At 40.7% G+C, this 24,490-nt stretch overlaps 1 protein-coding gene across 1 annotated transcript in view; it reads left to right on the top strand.

The window, feature by feature from the left end:
• Nucleotides 1-19,224: 19,224 nt before the first annotated feature.
• The window catches only part of INSC (INSC spindle orientation adaptor protein), a 130,122-nt gene continuing 124,856 nt past the window's right edge, over nt 19,225-24,490 (top strand). The window contains exon 1 of the mRNA XM_074231610.1: nt 19,225-19,661. The gene's annotated coding sequence lies outside the window, so the exon portion shown is untranslated. The remainder of the gene's footprint in view (nt 19,662-24,490) is intronic.

Here is a 24,490-nt window from a genome sequence, read left to right as displayed (position 1 = left end):
CATCCACAAAATGGCATCTAACTCTTAAGAGTTATTGTGAAGATAAAATGAGATAATATTTGGAAAGTGCTTGGTAGACCTTTATGTCAGACACAATCTTGACTGAATCCTTAAGGAAGAGTCCTGAGTTCCAATCTTGACTCTGACATTAAGTCACTGTATAATTTTAGGAAAATTCCTTCTCTTATTCAGGGTTTAGCTTTCTCATCTGTAAAATTTAGGAATTGGGATAAAAACACCCAGAAACCATTGGGTTTAGAGAAAAAGGACCACGGTTCTGCTCCTGACTCTACCATCTTTGTGATGTAGAAAATATTATTTTTTTCTAGACTTCATTTTCCTCATCTATAAAATGAACTGATTGGATCCCAGCAGGGGTACCTAACCTTTTAGTGTATGTCTGATTTCTTTGGCAGAGTAGGGAAACCTCTGGATCCCTTCCAAGAATAACGACTTAAAATACTCAAAATTAGATATATAGAATTACCTAATCTATTAAGGCTATTAAATAAAAAGAGGAAACCAAAGGCTGGTGATAATAATAAAGATGTAATTCAAGGGGCAGCTGGATAGAGGATTGACCCTGGAGTCAGGAGGACCTGAGTTCCAATGTGACCTTAGACACAATAATTACCTAGCTGTGTGACCTTGGGTAAGTCACTTAGGAAAAAAGCAAACAAAAAAATAGACAGTCTCTAAGGCTTGAAATTCTATCACCCTGGTCTAGATAAATTCTAGGGCTAATGGAGTTTATAGAACATTTCCAAAGAGGGAGAATGACTTGCCCAAAGTCCTTGTGATCTAGAGTTTTCACTGTTTTCTCTGCCAGGCTGTTTTCTCTGTTGCCCAACATTATTTCCTTCCCTCTCCAATCCTGTGTTTTTAGCTCAAGGTCAAAATGAGAAGGGAAAGGGGGAGGGGAGGAAATATTCCCAGGTCACAGTAAGCTGCTTTCAGTCCTCATCTCTCATCTCATCTTCTCATCTCTCTGGACAGAGTCCTCCAGTGCTACTGAACATTCTCAAGGGACTCAAGATGCCTTCAAAGACACCTTGATCAGTTATCTTCCTCTCAGACAGTCCTGGTGTCTCCGTGGCCATCTGGCTATTTTTATGCCCATCCTTTATCTTGATGACCTCTTTTTTTTTGAGTCAAGTGTTATTGTCAGAGGCATAAGGCCTGATACCTTCCCCAAGATGTCTCAAAGCAGAGGACCATATTTACAAGTCTAAGAAACAAAAGAATTATATATGGAAGCAGGAAAGGCAGAGGTTAACAAACAGGGTAGTCTACCAAGGACAAGGTGGAGTATTTCTCCTTGGGAACTTCCAGTAGAGGTTCCAGTTATGGATCTAAGCTTATAGATTTAGAGCTAGAATGGATCTTAGAGCCATTTTACAGATAAGGAAACTGAGGCTAAGAGAGCTCAAGCATCTTGCCTAGTGTGACAGCAAATCTAAGCAAATCTAAATCAGGATTCCAAACCTAGGTCTTCCTCATTCAAGTACAGGTTGGGAGAAGGAAGGAGTTAGGACTTTCTATTTATCTTTTATTACCCAAGGGATTCAATGTGTCATTGGGGGTAGTGAACTGGAAAAGCCTTGAGTGAAGAGGTCCCACAGGGATGTTTGGGACCAAGAGCAGGGATGGGAAACTTCTGGTTCTCAGGTTCTCATCATTTGATCTGGCACTGCCATGGCAACTACAGGCAGTTTCCTAAATTTAATAAATCTAGGAGCTTTTAGGGATGAATTAATTAAATGTTTAACCAAATACAGCAGGTTAATTTTTAAGTAGATAATTTTGCATAGCCCCAGATGATGTTTTAAATACCCAATGACCCTTGACAGAAAAAAGATTTCCACTTATTCTAGAGATTGGAATTCATGGAGGAAGGATGATGGGGTCAGGACACTAGAAGAAAAAGAAGGGAGAGGGACAGAGTAAGAACAGAGGCTTATTTTTAAAATATCATACCATGGAAAGAGTCCTGGATTAGAAGATGAGAGATATGATTTCAAATCTGATGCTCTGTGTAACCTTGGATAATCCTTTGATCCTCAGTTTCCCTATGAAAAATGAGGGAGTTAAGATGATCCTTAAAATCCCACCTAGCTCTAACTCTGTGTATTCTAGGCACAATCCTGGTTGCTCTATGACCTCTGTGCAACCACAAGCCTCCAGATAACTTGGAGATGTCAGACAAAGATAGGATCACCCCTCTCTTTCCCAATTCCGAGATTTCCATTATTCTGGATTCAGATCCTGCCTTAGATACTTACTATCCTTGCAACCCTGGCCAAGTCACTTCTACTAGTCTCATTTTCCCCCATCTATAAAATAGGGATGATATACCTCACAGGGATTTAGATTGAAATGATCATAGGATCCTGAATATGAAAGAATAATGATATGCCCTAGGATCTTTTTGATCTGAACCCCATCTAAAAGGATGAGAATGAGAGAACTTCTCTAATACATTTGTTATTGTTCAGTCATTTTCAGTAGAGTCTGATTTGACAGGATGAGAAAATTGAGGCAAACATGTTTAAATGACTTGCCTAAATTTTTTTTTAAGTCACTTAACCGTATGAGTCTGAACAAGTCATTCCATTTGCCGCAATTTTCTCATCTGTAAAATGAACTGGAGAAGGAAATGGCAACACTAACTAGTTGGATGCTTCTAAGCAAGTCACTCAACCTTGTTTTTCTCAGGGTTTTCATCTGTAAAATGAGTTAGAAAAGGAAATGGCAAACCATTCCAGGATCTTTAAAAAGAAAACTCCAAAAAAGGGTCATAAAAAGTTGGACATACCTGAACAACAGCAACAGCAAATGTGGAGGCACCAAGAAAGGTGCTACCCTCAAGGAGCTTACATTCTAAAAAGAGGAAAAATTGCACAAGAGAAGTTGAAATCTCCCTTATCAGAGCCCAGGATGATCCCTTTGGATGAGGGACCTCTTCAGCTGCCATTGGCTCTAGGGTATCTTGCTTGCTGAATAGGCAGGACAAAATGTGATGAGGGCTGAATTGTGACCAACTTCTTTGCTTAAGGGGCATACTGCCTCTCATTTGGGCTTTCTTCATTGCTCAGCAGTTTGGCTTTTATGCCAAAGGATGTAGGATATCTTGAAAAACAACCTGTCAGGGGCAATTAGGTGGCACAGTGGATAGAGTACTGGCCCTGGAGTCAGGAGGACCTGAGTTCAAATGTGACCTCAGACACTTAATAATTACCTAGCTGTATGGCCTTGGGCAAGTCACTTAACTCCATTGCTTTGCAAAAAACCAAAAAATGACAACCTGTCTGTTTATTATACCAGCTCCACTGCCAATATTAAGGTCCATTCTTAAAGCTCAGTAATTTTTTGCTTGGAGACCTATCTGGACATAATCAGGTATTCCATACTCTTAGGCAAAAAGGAGAGATTCTATGGTGAGATGAGGAGGGAAGGCATTCTGGGTATGGGAGATGTTGAGCAGTGAAGCAGAATGTCCCATTGGAGGAATAGAGAGAAGTCCAGTTTGGCTGCCCCTGAAATCAAAAGGCACTACGCCACTGGACCCTCACTGGGTTCTCTGTTCATTAGAAACTGTAACTCAGTGTGCAGGGCAGGTACCAATCCAGGTGTCAGAGATAGTGTTCCATACTACCAAAGAACTGAATCAGCTTCAAACTAAATTTTAGTGATTTTCAGTGTATGCTCGCTTAGTGGAACAATATTGTAAGCTATATTGAATTGACCTAGGGTGAAATAAACCCCAGGGAACACTTATAACCGACCTCTTACTGTGCTCTCTACTGCAGCAAATCAAATCGAGTCCTAGGATGGGGGAAATTGGACCATTTCCCAGTGGATAAAGGGCATTAGTATGATTTTAGTGACTCAAAAAGGGTATTTTTCTTCTGAAAATAAATTAGATGAGTGTATAGACAAGTGTGTGTGGGGTGGTGGTGGGTGCTTTCCTCTGTGGGACAATGAACCAAGCATTACTGGACAAGGAAGGAAATTATTCTGGCCCCCATTGTCTAAGTGTTAGTAAATATAGAAGTGAGTATGGTGCTTATTGATTTTCATAAGACAGAATTGATCTAGATTTTTAAACTATGTGAAGAAAACACAGAAAAAGCTAATTATAAGCCAGCCCTTCCTATTGTTTTGGCACAAAAATATTACATCCAATACCAAGTTGAGATGTCCTGGAAAGTAGAATTTCTCAAAAAATTATTCACTATGAGCAAGTTACATACATACATATATATATATATATATTTATATCAAGAAGTCATATTTTCCTCAATGTTAGGAAGATGATCTTAAATGATACATGGGGAAATTAGGGGAAAATTGCATCATTATATCAAGAAACATAGTCTTCACAAAACTCAGCATCATCTTGTAAACAAAACATTAAAAAAACCCATGGATTTATTTCCCCTCTGCCTAGTGAAAAACAACTATTTAAAAACAAAACTATCTCACGTGAGCAAGAAACTGAAGTGGTAAACAGAATTATTGTCCATTTTCATCATTCTTGATAGAGTGTTATTAGACATGTAAGAAATCACAATTAAGTACTCTCCTGTATCCCTAATTTCATCAATATGTATGCTCTTGATTAAAAGAACAACATAAAGGTACCCTCCCTCCCTATGCCTTATTTTTTTTGCAAGGCAGTGAGATTAAGTGACTTGCTCAAGGTCACACATCTAGGTAACCATTAAGTGTCTGAGTCCAGTTTTGAACTCAGGTCCTCCTGACTCCAGGGTCGGTGCTCTATTCACTGTACCATGTAGCTGCCACTACTACCCATGCCTTCTTCCCCTATGTCATTCCTGTCTTTATCTTCTCATGAGTTCTCTATAGAGGATAGCTAGAACATTGGAGATATCCTCCACTCAATTCAGCTTGAGAGAGTTAGATGTTGTAGCGATAGGGACTTCCATCTGAAATTAGGATAGAGCTGAATTCAAATCAAATAGCCGAGTAACACTAGACAAAGTAGTCTCTGTCTACCTTAGTTTTCTCTTTTGTAGAATGGGGATAACAATAGTTTTGGGAGATCAAATGAAATAATATTTGTAATGTGCTTTGCAAACCTTAAAGAGCTATGTACAGCCAGGTCTCAAGTAGTGTTGAATAAAAATTCCTTAAAATGATTCCTTTGAATTCATACTAAAGTTTTTATATATAAAATATAGTAATTGATTCCATCCATTGGAAATATGCAGCATGAACTCAAAAAATATGACCACATCAGGGTTATCATAAGTTTTACTAATCAAGACTCAGCTATATTATAGTAGGAATATCACGATACTATCCAGGTTGTACCCAGTATATGATGCAGTCCTCTTACTTTTCTAGTCATCCTTAATAATGTCTTTTTTTTTGCCATTTCTCCCACTTGTCACATTGCTGCCAGGAATAATATGTTGGAGGCTGTTTATACCCACCAGGAATCTTGCCAATGCTACTTGGGCTATTTGTCATTTGAATATTTCTGACATTGTGGTCTTCAAAAGTTGGTAGTCATAAAGCATTAGCAAGAGGACATTGCTGTGAAAGAGATGAGATTTGGATTCAAAGAATAGTCTGGGTCATGGAAAGTAATGAAAAATGTCCTAAATGAGACCCAGCCCAGTCTATGCTATTGAATTCTGAGCCCAGCTTATTTTCCAATAACACATGAAAAACGAATCAGAGAGACAAACTCTTTGCAGATGACATGATTCCATGCTTGGAAAATTCAAAGAACTTGGAAACAAAACAAATTGGGGCCCCCAAAGGCATTCACTGTCCTTTATAATTCTAATAAAGACCAAGAAGAATTAATTTTAAAAGGAAAGATTCTATTTATAATAATAGAAAATCAGTACATTATTCTGATAACAAATTTATTCGTAGACATACACAAATATTTTCTATCAAGAAACTGTAAAATTCTAGTGAAAAAAAACCAAGGAAAAATCTGAACAACTAGAGGAAGCTTATGGTTAGGAAGGCTGAACAAAATAAACACATCACTATTTGTCAGATTCATCTGTTGATTTAATTCTAGTGAGCTTGTGTAGATAAAAGTGTGGGGCAGACAGGAACACCTGACTTCAAATTTGACCTCAGCACTTACTAATTAAGTCAACTTGTACAGATCACTTAACCCCTGTTTGTCTCAGATTCCTCATTTGTAAAAATGGGAATAATAAAGCAGCACCTACGCATAAGTTGCTGTGAAGATCAAGTAAGATAATAATTATAAAGTGCTTAGCACATCTTAGCTGTTATAGACCAGTCAAATACCAATGGGTTTCCTTTATAGCTGGCATCATCTGTAACTCTTACCAGTTCGTCAGTAATTACTTTATTAAAGTTATCCATAAAAATGTCTGATCCTAGGATGAAATGGGCACATAGATCACAGATCTATCTATAGCCATATTGGTATTGATATCTCTATAGATATAGATAAAGACACAGATAACTAAGTAGTGCAATAGAGCACTGGACTGGAATCATGCAGGCTCATTTTCCTGAATTCATATCTGACCTTAGACACTCACTCTGTGACCATGAACAAGTCACCCAACTTTGTTTGCCTAAGTTTCCTCATCTGTAAAATGAGCTAGAGAAGGAAATGGCGAATCATTCTGGTGTCTTTGCCGAGAAAACCCCAAATGGGGTCATAAAGAGTTGGACATAACTGAAATGAGAGAACAACAGAAACAACACAAATGGGACCCAACAGGTCACTTAGTCTAATCTCCTCACTTTACAGATGAAGAAATTGAGTTCTTGTGTGTTTAAGTGATTCTTCCAATGGTACAGGGGGATTGAGCTGTAGACCAGGAATTCAAACCCACATTTTTTGACTTGAAATTCATTTCTCTTCCCACTGCTGTACATTGCCTTGTCTATCTATAACTTATGAGCCCTGAAGCATATTTTGCTTAACCATGGAATTATAGAGTTTCTCACTGGAATGACTTTAGAAGTCATTTGCTCCAAACCTGTCAATGGAGCACAGTCCCATGGCTTGGGTCACACAATTGTTCAAATGACAATTTTGATTCTAGAACTCAACTCTTCTGACTCCTACTCTAATGCCCTTTATATTCTAATTTATATAGGGTATCTCAAAAGCTTTAATAGATTAAAACTTTACTAATATCACGGGATGCCCTGGATATTCCATACAGATGAAATGTAAACAAAGTGAACTAGGACTACAATATTTCTAAATGTACAATCTCCTGTATCATCTTTGATCATTACATAGGTGGTCACCTTCTGCTCCCTTCACTCAGTAAGTCAGCAATCATTTCTTAAGTCCTTACTAGTGAGAAATTCTGAGCTAAACCCTGATTATATCCAGACTTGCCCTCAGGAGAACACAACATGTTTTGGATTGACTGGAGTGAATGGTCACTGGCAGTGACAGGTCATGGCTTGGAGCATCAGGAGAGCCCCATACTCAGGGTGCTTATTCTCTGAAATGTTCCCAGTATTTCAGAAAGCCAAGTCCTCAGAAAGGACTAGACTTGTTGTTTAGCAACCAGCCTTTTGGGTTGTTCTGAAGACTTTCTGAGGATTAAGGGGATCCTAGCTGATGGGGTGGGAGGTCATCATTTGATTTCCCCTCTTGGGTACTCCTCTATCTCTTCCTCCTTCTCCTCTCTCCATAATAGTTTTTGAGCTATGGACACTTTGGACAGGTTGGTGAAGCCTGTGGGGATTATGATGGGAATCAAATATATCATGAGACAGCTAGATGGGTCAGTGGCTAGAATGCTGAACCTGGAGTCAGGAAGGTCTAAGTTATGGAGTTGGGAAGGAACTATTATTTGGTCTTCCCCATTTAACTGAAGGAGAAACTGAGATAAACAGATAAGATTATTTGGCTCAAGTATCTTCTCAAAGTGGGTGGTGCTGACTTGTTCTTGGAATCGGTCTATTGTAGGCAGTCTGGTTCTATGGGTCTAAATGGGAACACATCTCCCAGTGCTATCATCCTTTGTGGCCTCAGACTCCATGGTGATGATGCTCCCACCATTATTGACTTGCTTTAATCTCCATTTGCCTTTATTTCCTTATATAGAGAGATGCTCTTCAGTACTTGGAACTGTTCCTTCTCTAGATTTCATACCCTGGAACTCTCTTATCCAGCTCCAAACTCCTCTTCCTCCTTCTTTCCTCCATCTTTATTTCTGCTATTCTTTTTTTTTTTTTTTTTTTGCTGGGCCAAAGGGTATAATCAATTTTATTGCTTTTTAGTCATAGTTCCATATTGCTGTCCAGAATGGTTGGAATAATTCATAACTCCACCAATAGTGCATTAATTTCCCAATTCTCCCACAACCTCTCTAACATTGTTTTCCCTTTTTGTCATCTTAGTCAATCTGATAGATGTGAGGTGGTACCTCATAAGTGTTTTTTTTTAATTTAATATTTATTCTCATTTTGTACAATTAATGTTATTTTTACATTAGTAAAATATTATTGTTTAAGAGTAAACGAGATACCCCTCCCCCCATAAATATAGACTTGCTTCAGCAATAAAGTAAAGGGGAGAGAAAAAAATTAAAATTAAAAAAATAATAGTAATAATTGTAGGTATGGCCAGGTTGCACAATGAACGGCGCACCAGCCCTGGAACCACAAGCACCAGAGCCCACATCCAGCCCCGTACACCCAACAATCACCCAGCCGTGTGACATGCAAGCCACCCGATCCCCACTGCCTTGCAGAAACAAAAAAAAAAAAAAAAGAAAAAAAAGACCCAAAATAAAATAAAATAGTAATAATAGTAGGGGTGGCTGGGTGGTGGACAGAGCATTGGCCCTTGAGCCAGGAGCACCCGGGTCCCAATCTGGTCTCAAGCACCCAAGGATCACCCTGCTATGCGGCCCCAGGCAGGCCACCCAGTCCCATTTGCCCTGCACCCCACCCCAAATAATAATAATATTAAAAAATGTGCTTCAGTCTTTGTTCTAACACCAATAACTCTGTTGTGCGTGGATCACATTCTTTATGATTAGTCCATGGCAAAAGTTACTTCCATATTTTTCCAATGTTGCCATTGCTGATCTCAACTCCCTCCTTTGGTATTTCTCCACTACCATGTACTATATTTTCTCTCTCCTTTCACTCTGACTCTGCTGTAGGGCAGCTGAGTGGCACAGCAGACAGATCCCTGGCCCTGGGGCCAAGAAGCCCCGAGTCCCCATACCACCCCTTAGGCCCAGAATCTACTTGGCCCTGTGGTCCTGGACAGGCCATCCAATCCCAGCCCCTTGCAATAAGTAAAAAAGAAAATGTGTTATATCTAAACACTCTCCCCCATGGTCCATCCTCTCCTCCATCATTCACATCCCCCCCCCCTTCCCCCTGTTGCCCCATCTCCTTACTCTGAATGCCTATACCTCACTGAGTATATATGCTGTTTCCTCTCCTAGCCACCTCTGATGAGAGCGAAGTTTCCCTCATTCCCCCTTGCCTTCCCCCCTTCCATATCATTGCAATAGCTCATTATAATAAAGAAAAGTCTTATTATATGAAATATCTTGTCCTATTACCCCTCTCCTTTTTCTTTCTCCCATTACATTTCCCTTTTTTTCTATTAACTCCATTTTTACACCATATTTTATCTTCGAATTCAGCTTTCTCCTGTGCTTCAACTATAAAAGCTCCCTCTACCTGCTCTATTAGCTGAGAAGGTTCATATGAGTATTATCAGTGTCATTTTTCTATACAGGAATACATGCAGTTCATCATCATTAAATCCCTCATATTTTCCCCTTCTCCTCCAATCTCTATGCTTCACCCGTGTCCTGTATCTGAAGATCAAACCTTCTGTTCAGCTCTGGCCATTCCAAAAGGAACATTTGAAATTCCCCTGGTTCATTGAAAGTCCATCTTTTTCCCTGGAAGAGGACATTCAGCCTTGCTGGGTAGTTGATTCTCGGTTGTATTCCAAGCTCTTTTGCCTTCTGGTATATTGTATTCCAAGCCCTATGAGCTTCCAATGTACTTGCTGCTAAGTCCTGTGTGATCCTGACTGCAGCTCCATGGTATTTGAATTGTGTCCTTCTGGCTGCTTGTAATATTTTCTCGACTTGGGAGTTCTGGAACTTGGCTATGATATTCCTAGGGGATGGTTTTTTGGGATCTCTTTCTTGGGGGGATTGGTGGATTCTCTCCATTTCTATTTTGCCCTCTGCTTCTAGGATACCAGGGCAATTTTCCTGTAGTAATTCTTTGAAAATGATGTCAAGGCTCTTTTCCTGATCATGACTTTCAGGTATTCCAATAATTTTTAAATTATCTTTCCTAAGTCCGTTTTCCATATCAGTTATTTTTTCAATGAGATATTTCACATTTTCTTCTAATTTTTCATTTTTTTGGTTTTGAAGTATTGATTCCTGATTTCTGGCAAATTCATCAATCTCCCTGAATTCTATTCTTTGTCTGAAGGATTTGTTCTCCTCAGAGAGTTTTCTTATCTCTTTTTCCATCTGGCCCATTCTGCTTTTTAAAGCATTCTTCTCCTCAATAATTTTTTGAACTGTTTTATCCATTTGACCTAAGCTGGTTTTTAGCATGCTATTTTCTTCAGCATTTTTTTTTTTTGATTTCCTTGACTAGGCTGCTGACTTCATTTTCATGTTTTTCCTGCATCTTTCTCATTTCTTTTCCCTCATTTGATTTTCAAAGTCTTTTTTAATCTCTGTCATAGCCTGAGCCCAATTTCTGTTTTTCTTGGAGTCTTTAGATGCAGGAGCTTGTGCTTCCTCATCTTCAGACTGAGTGTTTTGATCCTTCTTGGGCTCATTTGCAAAATATTTCTCAATTGTGTTCCTCTTTTTTCTCTGCTTGCTCATTTTTCCCAGCCTGCGTCTGTTTTGGGGTGCTTCCTGATCTTTTGGGACACTCCCACAAGGGTCTCAGTGTGTGAGGCTCTGTCCTCCCTCCTGGTCTGTGAATGACCATATGCGACCCCTCTGCCACGGGACTGAGGTGGGGGGGGGGCCCTGCTGCTTTTCAAGGGGGGGGCCTAGACTGCAATCAGGATCTGAACGTGGTCAGAGCCCCAGAGTCCTGTTCCTGGGGCTGAGGACAAAGCTCTGCAGTCTCTCTCTCTTCACTCCCCTCCCTCAGCTCAATGGGCTCATGCCCTGGGGGCTCCTGCTTACTGGCTCCGCCTGCTTCTGTTCCTGGATCAGGGCTGCAGAAAGACCATGTTGCTTACTGTGTGTCCTGAAGGCTGGGCTCCACATGCTCGCTCTGGCAGAGGTCCCCTGCTGTTCCTCCACTTTGTACTTGGTGCTCCCCGGGGTGCAGCTCAGGAGACTCCCCCGCTGCTATGAGCCAGGGCTCCCAGTGCCCTAGGGCTGCCTCCAGGAGGCTGAGGTTCTTTCGCTCTGGCCACCCCTCTGGTGGGCCACCCCTCTGACCCTGGGAAGCAGAGCCTTTCTGCTCTTTTCCAGGTTACCTTGAGTAGGAGAACTGCCTCATTGGGTCCCTCTGTGGGTTCTGTCTCTGGAAAGTTTAGTTAGAGTCCTTAGCTTATGAGTTTTATCAGAGAGCTCCTAAGACTGGATCCTTTATTGTCGCCATCTTGGCTCCGCCCCCCTATTTCTGCTATTCTTGACCTCACTGAAACCTTTAATCCTTCAGCTTTTCCCTTTTCTCCCAATTCCAGATGATGCCATTTCTGACTTCAGCCAGAATTTCAAAAATGATTCTTTAAAATTATACTTTTTTCAATTAATAAGCATTTTTTTCTCCCCCCAACCACTCAAGTCCTAGACATTGATATGCACTGTCAAATAAATTGAATATCCACATTGGCCACATACAAAAATGAGTCTCATTCTGCATATTTAACCTATCATCTCTGTCAGGGGATGGGTAATATAATTCCTCAGTAGCCCCATGGAATTATAGTTGATCATTGTACTGGTCAGCATCCTCTTCTCCCTTTGGTTTTTCTTCACACTAAATGAAAATTCTCAACCCCCAACCATGGATAATAATTGCTCCCTTCTTCATCTACTTTCTCTGTTCCCTGTCTCTAGCTGTCAAGATTGATTGGAGAAAAATCATAAAGAATTACCAAATGAATACAACTTAAATCCCTCAAAGGAAGTCTGATCCTGTAGTCAGGAAGACCTAGGTTTAAGTCCTTTCAAATCTGATTCCCATTTGCCATCAGTCTTCATAGAGACATCAGGGGGTATTGAAGGTCCCCTCTTGCAATTATGTTCCAAGTTCCTTTAAGGGCTATGTGTCTAGGGCAATGGGATATAATTCTCAGGACCATGTTGAAGAGATGATATGACATTACATAGAATGACAGCTTCTGAATACATGGCTAGAGTTGCCAAGAGCTTCAGACCTTCAGTGTCTGAGAGCATCAAAGGTGATGTCTATCATCTCAAAATCCCCACTCTTCTTCCTCTCTTCTCTCAAACTTGGGGATCTTATTGTTGCAGAATCTGAGAGCTAGGTTAGGGTAGCACCAGATTTCCAATGCAGCTGATGAGATACATAAGAAGGGTGGGGAGGCAGGGAAAGGAGGTCCTGGTCTTGCACTGAGTTACAGTCCCCAACTTTGAAGTTGCCAAAAAATATTCCTTCCTTTACCCTCCATCCTGCCAAGATTCTCAGACAACATAGATTTATTTATTTATCAGAGAAGATAACTTCTGAAAAGCTCATTTGCCCTCATGATCCTTGGTCATGGATATTCTAAACATGTCCAGAAAGAATAAAGGGATAATTCTAATGATCCATTTACACCAATAAAAACCCTCCCAAAAGAACCACAGCAGTTAAAGTACAGCACAGTTAAGCCAGTTCAGGGATTCTAGTAAGCAGTTTAATAGGGCTTATCAGGAATAGTGGCCAAAGAGGCAGTGAGAGATACTTCTTAATGAAGATAGTCAAAGCAGCTTGATGGTGAATAACCATAAACAATAAACAGGACTATTAACAGGATTCCTAAATTTTTGTTCTGGTTCAAATTCATTTGCATTCTAAGTTCACAAGGTCCTTGGGAATTTCTAACCCTAAAACAACTAGTTGTCTAGGACAAAGGTCTGTGATTTAGCGCCAGTCCCAGAAAATTAAAAGTCTTATTCATAGCCTGTTCATTCTTTATCTGGGTATGGTCCTTCATAGCCATTGGCTATGATTAAAAAACTGCCAGCCTGTCCTTATCATGGAGAGAATTTCTAGTTACTGTACCTAACAGATGACTGATATGCAGCTCTGAAGAATTGGGTAGTAAGGAATAACACCTACCATCTGTCAGCCTACCATATTGATTTGCCTAGAAGGAAAAAAATAGACACAGCTTCTTAGATGAAGATTCAATAGAGAGCAGTGCCCAACAAGGGCCAGACAAAGGGAGGGCAGTGTAAAATGACAGTAGGAACAATGACAGCCCTGCAGAACTCAAAGAATGGATTATTTCTCTATGTGTGTCCTGGTCATTCATGAACCTTTTGAGTATGTTCCCATGTCTTAATCTCTAGGCTTGGCCACTCTTTCTACTAGGAAGCTAGATGGCGCAGCCGATAGAGCACTGGCCTTGGAGTCAGGAGGACAGGGAGTTCAAATCCAGACTTAGACACTTGCCACTTAGCAGTGGGACCTTGGATAAGTCATTAATCCTGATTGTCTCCCATCCAGGGCCATCTCCAGTCATCCTGATTCATATCTGGTCATTGAACTTAGATGGCTTGGGAGGAGAAAGTGAGTCTGGTGGCTTAGCTCAGACCCCTCACTCAAATCCAATTCACTTGCTTGGCATGGCATCACCTCCCTGATGTGGTCTTCTTCGAAAATGAAGGACAAACATCAATCAGTTCTACTGTTGATATATTAATTTGTAGGTTAGTATGTTCCAAGTTCATGGGGATATGTTCTATTGCTACTTTTCTTACTATGTTAATTTATTAAATATCTTTGCTTTGCATTATTTGTATTCTTTGGAAGACTAGCAAAAAGAAGCACAGCAGTGAGCCATTGAGTGGGCCCTTGCTTTTGAGCTCAGGTGAAGCCACATTGAACTTGAGGTAGCTTTTCTTGGAATCTTGTGTAGAATGTGAATTGTTGCTATGGGAGAGAATAAGGCATTGTGTTTAATGCTTTACAAATTGTATCTCATTTGATCTTCACAACGATGCTATGAGGAAACTGCTATCATTATCATCAATTAATATAGTTGAGGAAATTAAGGAAGACAATAGTTAAGTGACTTGCTTGGGGTCACAAAACTAGTAAGATAATGTGTTTGGATTTGAACTTGAGTCTTCCTGACTCTGACAGAGCACTGTCCATTGTGTTACCAGCCTTCTTCATAAAGATCCATACTTTTAAAGCCAGAATATTCTCTGCTGTTATGTCCTGTAAGCATTTACTTTGTCTGTATCTTGACTAAGGTGCAGATGAATATATATATGAACACACACACATATACATATACATAAATACAGACACACACACATACACACATACACACATAAAATTTACAAGCCTTGCTTTGGACAAGAAACTCAGATCCCATATCCCACCCTTGAATCTACTTTTCTTCCTATGTTCTCTTTCGAGATTGCACCTTGTGAGGGTTGTAGCTTTGAACTTTTAAAAATAAATACATTTCTCTGATCTGTTATATGCTTGATAAAGATGTGTTGTTTGGTGAGTTAGATTGAGAAGTGAGAAATAGAGTTTTAGGCTGAAAGTTTGTCTCTCTGTCTCTTTCTCTTTCTGTATTTGTCAATCTCTGTCTCTGTCTGTCTGTCTGTCTTGTCCTTCAGTGCTCCCTCCCCTTCTTCCCCAGCTCCTTTTCTTTATTCTCTTCCTGGAAGAATCTGACTGGAGGCTAAGGAATCAGGAATGGTAGAGGAGATGCTGGACCAGTCTGGGATAGAATTATCAAGAAATGAGCTCTGTTAAAGAGGCTCCTTATCATACCACAAGGAATTCAGGTCCCTTTCCTGCTTTGTCTTCTCTCAATGAATGAGTGTAGAAGTATTTATTAAACACTGAGTATATGGTAAACTGTACTGATCACTGGGGTGACATATAGAAACAGCAGGACAATACCTGTTTTTTTATTTTCTTTCTTTCTTTTGTTTTATTTTTGCAAGGCAATGGGGTTAAGTGACTTGCTTGAGATCACACAGCTAGTAAGTGTCAATTGTCTCAAGTTGGATTTGAACTCAGGTCTTCCTGACTCCAGGGCTGATGCTCTATCCACTGGGTCATCTAGTTGCACCCGTTTTAAGGGCTCACATTTTAATCAGGAGAGACAGTGTTGAAAATCAGGATCAGCTGCAGGGAAGATGCAAAGGTCCAAAGGAAGTCTTAAGGTTTCAGTGGTGGGATGGATGGTCAGTAAAGAGGGTTACCTCAGGGTATGCTAGTAAATGTTTAACAATTAGCTCTCTGAAAACGCATAGACCACTTTAAAAATTAACCTGAATTTCTTCTATGACCTTCTTAATTCTAAACAATCAATAAAACAAAAAATCAAGTATAGAGGTCTTTACAGAGGGATATGCTAGTAAATACTAGGTAGCACAATGGACAGAGTTCTATCAGGGTAGGAAGGCCCAAGTTCAAATCCAACCACAGTCTCTTACTAGATATGAGACCCTGGGCAAGTCACTTAACCACTGGCTTCCTTAGTTTCCATAACTATATCAACTGATGATAATAATAGCAACTTTCTCACAGAGTCCTTGTGAAGATCAAATGAGATAAAATTTGTAAATCATTAATTGTCTCTCTGAAAATATACAGTTCACTTTAAAATTTAACCTTCATTGTTAACATTTTCTCTATCATCTTTCTCAGACTAAACAAACAATAAAACACAAAGCCAAGATCTGATTTTTACTTATTTCTTAGAGGTAATACTCACCTTGAAAATTTAACAACCACTCTCAAAAATAAACTTGGCTCCAGCATACCCTTGTGATCTTAGGATATATAATATTAGTTAGAATTTATAGAATACTTACTAAATAGGAGTATTAAAATTATTTCCTTTGATCCTTATAACATTTCAGGGAGGTAGGTTATTATCATACCCATTTTATAAATGAGCAAATTGAGGCAGATGGAAGTCAGTGACTTGGAGAGTGTAGGATAGGGCAGGTGGTAAGGACAGGAGGACTGCAGGAAGCAGTGGTGTGATATATGGCAAGGTCTTGGAAGAAATGGAGTTGTTAACTCCTATCTCGCCTAAGCCCTTTGAGAAGTGAAGGTGAAGGGTAAATGCAAGGGGAAAAGGTGACCCTAGGGATGGTGAATCTTCCATCACCCATCCATGTTCTTCTTTATTACTTTCGCTATTCATAGAAGCTTTCTGGAGAAACTTGAGGGTCCTGGGTCAACAGAGGAAGACAGAAGGAAAGGTCAGGGAATATTTTCCTATTGTGGACCCAGGAGCTAAAAAGCAATATTTTTGGGGGGGAGTGGAACAAAAAATGCACAATGTTCCATTCATCTTCAAATTAAGAGGCAAGAGCATAAGGTTGAATTCAATAAGTATAATAATGAATATATGTTTTGATTTTATATATTATTGACAAGAAAGATATATATATACACACACACACACATACACACACAGACAGACAGAAAGACTGCTAGAGAATCAGAGACAGACAAAACCACAGAAAAAAGGAAAAATGTTAGAGACAGATATGACAATAGAGACAAGGAGACAGAGATAGTGTAACAGAAAGAAACAACAAAGAGAAAACCACAGATGAGGAGACAGGAAGGGAAACACACACACACACACAAAACACCCACATTCAAGGAGACTTAAGAGATAACACTTGCCCCAAAGCCAATACTCACTAAATTGTTTAAATGGGGAAGAAAACAAAACTGTACTCCAGGAGAATCAGAGACCACTCTCAGTTACTCCCTGGGAGAGAGGAGGTTGCTAAGGAGCTCAGATAGTCTGGGTGGGAACCTTCCTGAGGGGAACCATGGACCTTCAGATGGTCCACTGTGGTCCCCATCTGCTGGTGGTTAGTCCACTGCCTTCCTCTGGTCTCCTGACCCATACCCTTTTGGGAAGGTTCTCAGTCTCTGAGTGCCTCAGTTTCTTCAATTGTATGATCAGATAAAAATTTCTACCTCTGATTACCTTATAAGAATATTATGGAGATAAATATAGTAATATTAAATAATGTAATTTGTAAGTGGTCAAGCCCATTGCAAGCTATCAAGTGATCTACAAATGCAAGGGAACATTACAATATACATGAGGGTTAAGTTGTATATTTGTCTTGTCTCCCTGCCCCTGTTCTTGTAGTGGCTGCCAGCATGGTCTCTGGCAGGTGGCTGTCAGGATGATTCTTGATGGGGGTAGCCAGTATCTGGGCTGTTGGATGGAATTTCAATTAAAAATTAAGCAGGGTGGTTAGACTGCCTTGGATGTGGTGGGGGGGGGGGGAGTAGCCAACATTTGGGTAGCCTTCTTTCTGTTCATTCTTCACCACTGTTCCTCATGGCCTGGCTCAGTGGCTGAGCTCTCTGCTTGAATGTGAGCCCTAAGGCCAAGCTTGGGTGATTGCCCAACTTGGTTCCAGGGAGGTACTGAAAACCTGCTAAAGCCAAAGAGAGAAGAACCATGGACAAAGTAAAGAGGGTTCATGACCATGTGAGGGAGCCTTTGTAGGCAACTTGGTCCGTCATTCCCATCTTGGATCCGTGAACACTTACTAACAAGGGAAATCCAAAGAACTTGAGTGAATGCTATGAGAGCCCCCCTGGAGCCAAGAGAGTGGGGTCTCCCAGGTTTTGGAGAAGAAACAGCAGAGAGTCGTGGAAGGTGGGGCCCATGGCACCCAGGAGGCAAAGCCAAACAGAAGAGACCTGGAAGCAGGGTATGTGTAAGTTTGTTTGAGTGTTTTGGAGACATAGGGATCTGGGACCAAGAGGAGTTAAATGACTAGCTTCAGGAAAATAGTTATACTTAGATGTCATGTCTCCTGATTTCCAACCAATGATAACCATTACAATATGTTGCCTCTCAAAATCTTAAAGTCAAAAAAGTCATGGCTTGTAATTCTCTCTACTTAGAGGTAAACTGAGGCTTGAGGATTCATATTCAGGAGGGGGAAGGGGGAAGATGACTGAAAGGACTCCCTCCAACCCTCTTTCCTCCAATCTATGAGAAAACAGATGGTTGTATAGACTGGTATCACCTTCCATAGGTGGTAGCTATCTGGGAAATGCCTTGTCATGCCCCAGAGTGGAGACCCCAGCCGGCTGGTTAGACTCTAACTTTAAGTCCAATACTCTTTTCATGGCTGCATGTTGCTAATCATTCATTTTCATCTCTTTTTAAGATATACCAAGAGTGAATAGGCTGAGACTACAAGCAAGAGATGTAATGGGCAGAACACTTGGCCTTGAGTTAGGAAGATTCATCCTTTTGAGTTCAAATCCAACCTCATACACTTACTAACTGCATGACCTCAGTTTCCTCATCTGTAAAATGACGCAGAGAAAGAAATGGCAAACCACTCCAATAACCTCAAATGGGGTCATGGAGATTTATAACTGAAGTGACTCCACAACAATAACAGGACAGTGAAAGGGTTTTGGTCAGATATCAGAGAATCCACCTTATTTGTGAGGGATGCTAAGCCTTACATAAAGGTCTGAGGAAGACTATCCCCTGCCTTTTATTCTAAGATCAGAATCAACTTGATTAGTCTGACTTAGGGAGCAAGGCTTAGGTTGGAAAACTCTGTAGGTTTCCAGGCCAAGAATCCCTCATTACCAGAGATTTTGTGTCAGATAACCAGTAACCACTCCCCTTGGTCTGTCTGCCTGGCCTTAAATATAAGGATCATTTGGGGTTAGCAAAAGTCATTTGCCAACACACTTAGATCTGTGGGCCCTGGGGAAATCTGGAGACTGAGTTGGGTGGGGACTTTGTAAGGAAAACACCTGTGTTGAATAAACAGGGTCACATTCCATGCATTTTGTGGTTGATAAAACTTCTTTCTCTGTTTCAAAACACATATAAACTCTCTACTCAAATAGTTCCTTTCTTTTGTGGTTGTTTTAAGCTACTTGGGAAGAGATCCCAGCAACCTTGCTTTCACTTTCCAGATGTCGATGTGCCATCACAGTCTGACATCCTCCTCTCTGGCCCTTTCAATGACTCAGGTCATCTTTTCCAGGAAAGGAGCCGGCATCTCTGTGGCCTTGCTTTCTCCTTCCCTAGGAGGGTTTAGTGGGGTGGGGAGGGCGGCAGGGAGGATCATCAAGCAGGGTCTCTAATTATGGCTGACCACTCTCCAATTGAGGTCCTTACCACAGAGCCAGAGAAAGAAGTTTCCACTGCCACGGGATACCAAAATAGACTCATTCCATGGCCTCTTGGAGGGGAGCCGGCCCGAAACTATGCAGCCAGACAGATGAGGGGACGGTGCCTGTGATGAAAGCACATTTCGAAGTTTGGAGGCACATCTAGTCCAAAAGTAGAAGGCTAGGATCAAGAGGGTGGGAGAGGGGGTCCCAAGCCAGACTCTGGGGCAGAAGCTGAGATCTCTGATGTTTGTGCTATCTCTGAGGCCCCCATCAGGACCCCTCTCTGACTGTTCCCATCTCTGAGGGTAAGTAAAAACCTCTCTGTCTGGATTTTGGGGACCTGAAGCAATTAGACTCTAAAGGGAGGTGAAGCCAATATAGCAGGAATTTTTCAAGAATGCACTGGGAGCAAATCTGACAGTATATCTGAGTATATGCATAGATGCATGTAGGTGAGTTTGAAATCTGTGTGTTTCAATGCTAATCCAGAGTAGCTAAGACAGTTCTGTTGCTAGTGGAGGAAATAACTGATCCTATAGCACACATAAATGCAACATACACCCCAAGTCCATACACAAGACACATATACACTCATGGACTGTAGCATAGATGATGTCTATTCTGCCTTATTCTAAGTGATTGAATCATCTGAATATTAATTTATGGGGAAGAGCATGGGGAGATGTAGAAAGAATGCCCTGCTCATTCCTTGAGTCAGGTGGACAGATAAGAGAAGGGGAACTGGCCGGATAACAGACAGTGAGGGTGATAGTTGGTGGTGGACAGGAGATGGAAATGGGAGCATGGGAGAAACGTGCTGTCCTACTGGGCAAGAAGTTAGCAGTTGAGGGAGGGGAGACGCAGGCATAGTGAACTGGAACTGGCTTAGGTAGAAGCTCCAAATGCGGACGAGGTGGGCGGAGGATGGGAAACTTCTGGTTCTGTCTAAAGAGGAGGATGGATGCTGGGAGTCAGGATATGGGCTTGGGGTGGGGAGAACTGACCCTGGGGGTGGAGGCTGATGGAGAGGTCACTTCTGAAAGTGAACTGAGACGGGAGGGTCATGGGAAACAGCTGTGTTGGAGGGCTGCTGAAGCAGAACGAGCAATCTACTTGGGGCTAAAGGGAGGGCAATCTTGACTGGGAAAAAGAATAGCAGTAGGAGTTCAGCCAGGAAGGTCCTAGCCTTCCTGGAGAACAGGATGAAGAGGAAGTACTTTGTTTGACTGACACTAAAGAAGTCAGACTTTTGTGTTGTTGTGCCTAGCAGCATTCTAAGATGTAGCCAGCTATCTGGAGTTTAGGAGGTGGTTTGTAGTTTCTGGAGATGTGGTGGTTGGATGGTTGCAGTGCTAGATTTGGAATCGGCAAGAGCTGGGTTCCAACTTGGACCCGATCTCTAAACACTGACTTGGACAAAGTGCCTAACTTCCCAGGGTCCCAGGCTAGAAATACAGTTGCCTATCTGCATCAGCAGAAGGTTTCACACCGGAAGTTGCCTATACTGATAAAACACTTTTATTTATTAATCACTACATTACACTGATAAATCATAACAAAACATTTGTTGGTCAATTTTAGACCTAGGATTAGACAACAGTTAGCACGGAGAGGGTGTATTAGAGTCAGGATCTCAAAAGATGGTGTTCTCCCTTCATATTCCCCTTGACTAAGTTTATCTTCATTGCTCCATCTTATCATGAGAAAAGTGGGGATTAACTTTGGATCATGCCCCAGCATCCTTTGCACATAGAATACATTGTTGGGGAGAATCAAGAGTTCCATTATTGTGCCATTTCTAGGATTGTTGGAAGGGAAAGAAATAAGCATTTGTATAGCATTTACATATGTACCAGGTGCTTTGCAAACATTATTTGATCTTTACAACATCATGGTGATATAGGTGTTGTCATTATCCCCATTCAAAATTGGGGACACTGAGGCAGACTGAGCTTTAGTGACCTGCCCAGGGTCATACAACTAGTAAATATCCAAAGTTGGATTTGAACTCAAGCCTTCCTGAAATCAGGTCCAGTGTTGATCTTAATTCTTAAGTAGTAAACAGGGTTTGGATGCACCTGGGTTCAGGTTGAGTTGTTAGAAGGAACAAGTCAATTCAACCTGATATTTCTTTTTCAGCTCATCCTTAGGCATAGAGGAATGAATGGTGGTTGATTGTGGCTGGCATGGGTACGTGGATCATACCACTCCAATGAGAATGGTTCAGTGCTGTTTGGTGCCTACTAAAGCAAATCTTGAGTGATCAAATCATTTGTTCCACGTCAAATTTTCACCATTGGCTTAATTTGGACACCAGCAGTGACTTAAGGCTTGGGGTACGAAGGCTCCAGTTGTTATGAAGGCATCAACAGGAGATGGATTTCAAGTTAAGGGACCTAAGTGCTGTCTAGTTTGGGGTTTTTTTTGGACCTTTTGAGTAGACTGGTTAATACTGTTTGCTGCCTACATTCACAATTGGAGGAAACGCTAAATTTCTGTTACAAGTTAGCAAAAATAAATATATAATTTTCTGCCCAAATTCATGAGGAGCAGCTAGGTGGCACAGTGGATAGAACATCAACCCTGGAATCAGGAGGACCAAATTCATGAATTCCTTGAAATCTATCCATAGACTGACCCTGGGTGGGGGTAGAGAGGGCTAATGGGACCCTGGTTAAGTATCTTGATTTTAATTCAACTTCCTCATTTTACAAATGAAGAAACTGAGACCCAGGAAATCTGTGATGTGTTTTATGCCATACAGATAGTAAGTAGATATAGAATCCTTTGATCCCAAACCCAGAGATGGTCTGTTGCATCTCACCCTTTCTCCTATGTTTGAGAGCTGTCTGCTATTCAGGTCAGAGCAAGGCCTGAAGCTATAATTGGAGTAGAACATGAGATATCAGGGAAAAAATGGGGGTGCCAGGAAAAGCAAAGAACTTTGGAGAATCTAAGGCCTAAAAGCAACTTTATTCTTAGAGGGTCTAGAGGTCCAGAAGCAACCAAAGTGCTATGTCTCCATGGAATCTAGGGTTGTTGATGGTTCTTCTCAGTGGATAGGTTCCCTGAATCTACTGGAAGGTTGGTATTGACCTTGAGGAGACTAGGAATTATACTCCCTGACCTTAATTAGAGTAGGGAACTTCCTATATTCCAGGAGCTTTGTCATTGTTCTTAATTTATGAGCTAGTCATCTCCTCTACCTTTCTTGTTTTATTGAATCTTAATGTAAGCTTGGGAAAAGGATTTCCAATCTATCTGAAATGCTAGGATTCCCACTTGTCATACTAGTTCTTTAGATTCTCTGGGATATGTATTCTGCCATCCAATTTATGCATCTCAGTTTTCTTTCAGATTTCTAATTTTCAAATTAGCCAAGTGGTTCATCTTGGTCTTCAATGAAGCCACCAACAAACAAAAATCATGCAGTTTTCTGAGGTCATTATCTTTTCCCAAATCCATGACCCAGTCTCTTCCTGGAGCTGTCCATTGTTGTAGTTTTTCTAAAAATTAAATTTTATTCTTTTAAATTACCAAATATTTATTTTTTCTCCCATATAAAAAGGGAAAAATAAAACCCTAGTAATCAATATGCATAATTGTGCAAAATAAATCCTTATTTTTAGCCATGAGGAAAAATATGTTTCATTCTACATTTCTAGTTCATCTTTCTCAGTCCTCTAAAATGATTGATCACTGCATTAGTATAAGTTCTTGAGTCTTTCAAAACTTTTTCTTTTTTTTTTTTTTACAATGTTAGAGTATTCAATGTTCTCCTGGTCCTGTTTCATGAATATGGTCTTGAAACCAATTGAATGGGAACAACAGTGGGAGTGAGTAATGATTCTTTCAAGTTATAAGAGTCCCCAATTGCTCCTGGGTCATGTTTGTCTTTGGGTAGGTGCAGATCAGTTTGGACCCTGTTTTACTAATTTTTTTTTTCATCTGGAATTTGTATTCAGATAGCTTTAGGGGCACTATTATTTTCTTATTATCAGGAATCATAGAGGGTCTGATTTAGCTTTCAGTTTCTGGTTGTGGCTAGGAGAAGGAGATCTCTGAGAAGGTTGGAAGCTGCAATGGTTGAAAGGTTTCCCAAGATCATGCTCATATTTCTTCCCAGGCTGTCCCCTAAGAGAAGGATGAATGGTGCCATGGGTTGTAATCTCTTCAGTTAGGGGTAGCTCAAGACAGAATGAACACTTTGTACATGAAACTAATTTGGGACCCAAAATGACTGTGGTCAAGGGATGAACCAGATGTGCTAGGAATTGCTGTGATGATACCAGAAACAATTGAAGATGTCAGGGATATGATAGTCACTGAGGTCTTGAAAAGAGATAAAAACTCTAGGAGAAGATGAAAGGTTTTAGGAGTAGCAAAGAATCCTGATACCCTTCTGTAGGGTAATTGACAGTCTTATTCCCTTGCAGGCTAAATCTCTTGAATTTAATGAAAGTGAGTTGGCCACCATGAGTTGCTTGGGAAATATCACCTCTTTTCCTCCAAATTAGGAAAGCATACTGTATTTATTCTGGGAGTTTTCTTCAAGTTAAAAGGGACCCGAGTGAAGGCTGCTGGGCTAGCTATCTCTCTGAAATGCCCTTTTCTTGAGTGACTGCTCTGTTGGCCCTTAGAGTAGGATTTGATATGGATTTCCATTCATTCCAGATGAATCATAAGACCAAAAGTCTGTTTCTGGAAGAAACTATCTAGTTGAACCCCTTCATTTAATGGAGGAGTGAACTCAGGCCCGTAGATGTGAGATTATTTATCTGACATCATATAATTAAGTGGCAGAGTCAGCATTCATCAGTACTTCAAATTCATTGTTCTTTTCACTGTATCCAAATACTGGAATTCTAGCCTAACCTCCCAGCCCTTCCAGATCATCAAGAATTTTGGTTCTGCCACTCGCTGCCTGTGTTCCAACTTAATTTCATTCCACAAATGACCAAGCAGTCCATTTTGGTCTTCCTTGTAACCACTGATAAAAATTATCCTTTTCCCATGGGAATGTGAGCACATTACAGATTCCTAGTGTAGGATGTCAGAGCTGGCAGAAATCTGAGAAATCATCATACTTTTCAAGTCTCAAGGCTGACTCTGCCCAGGTGATCTCATCAAAGAC

The sequence above is a fragment of the Macrotis lagotis genome, chromosome 3, assembly GCF_037893015.1.
Source record: "Macrotis lagotis isolate mMagLag1 chromosome 3, bilby.v1.9.chrom.fasta, whole genome shotgun sequence".
NCBI classification, from domain to species: Eukaryota; Metazoa; Chordata; class Mammalia; order Peramelemorphia; family Peramelidae; genus Macrotis; species Macrotis lagotis.
The sequence above is the reverse complement of the archived record's forward strand: the minus strand, read 5'-3'. Positions and strand labels throughout refer to the sequence as shown.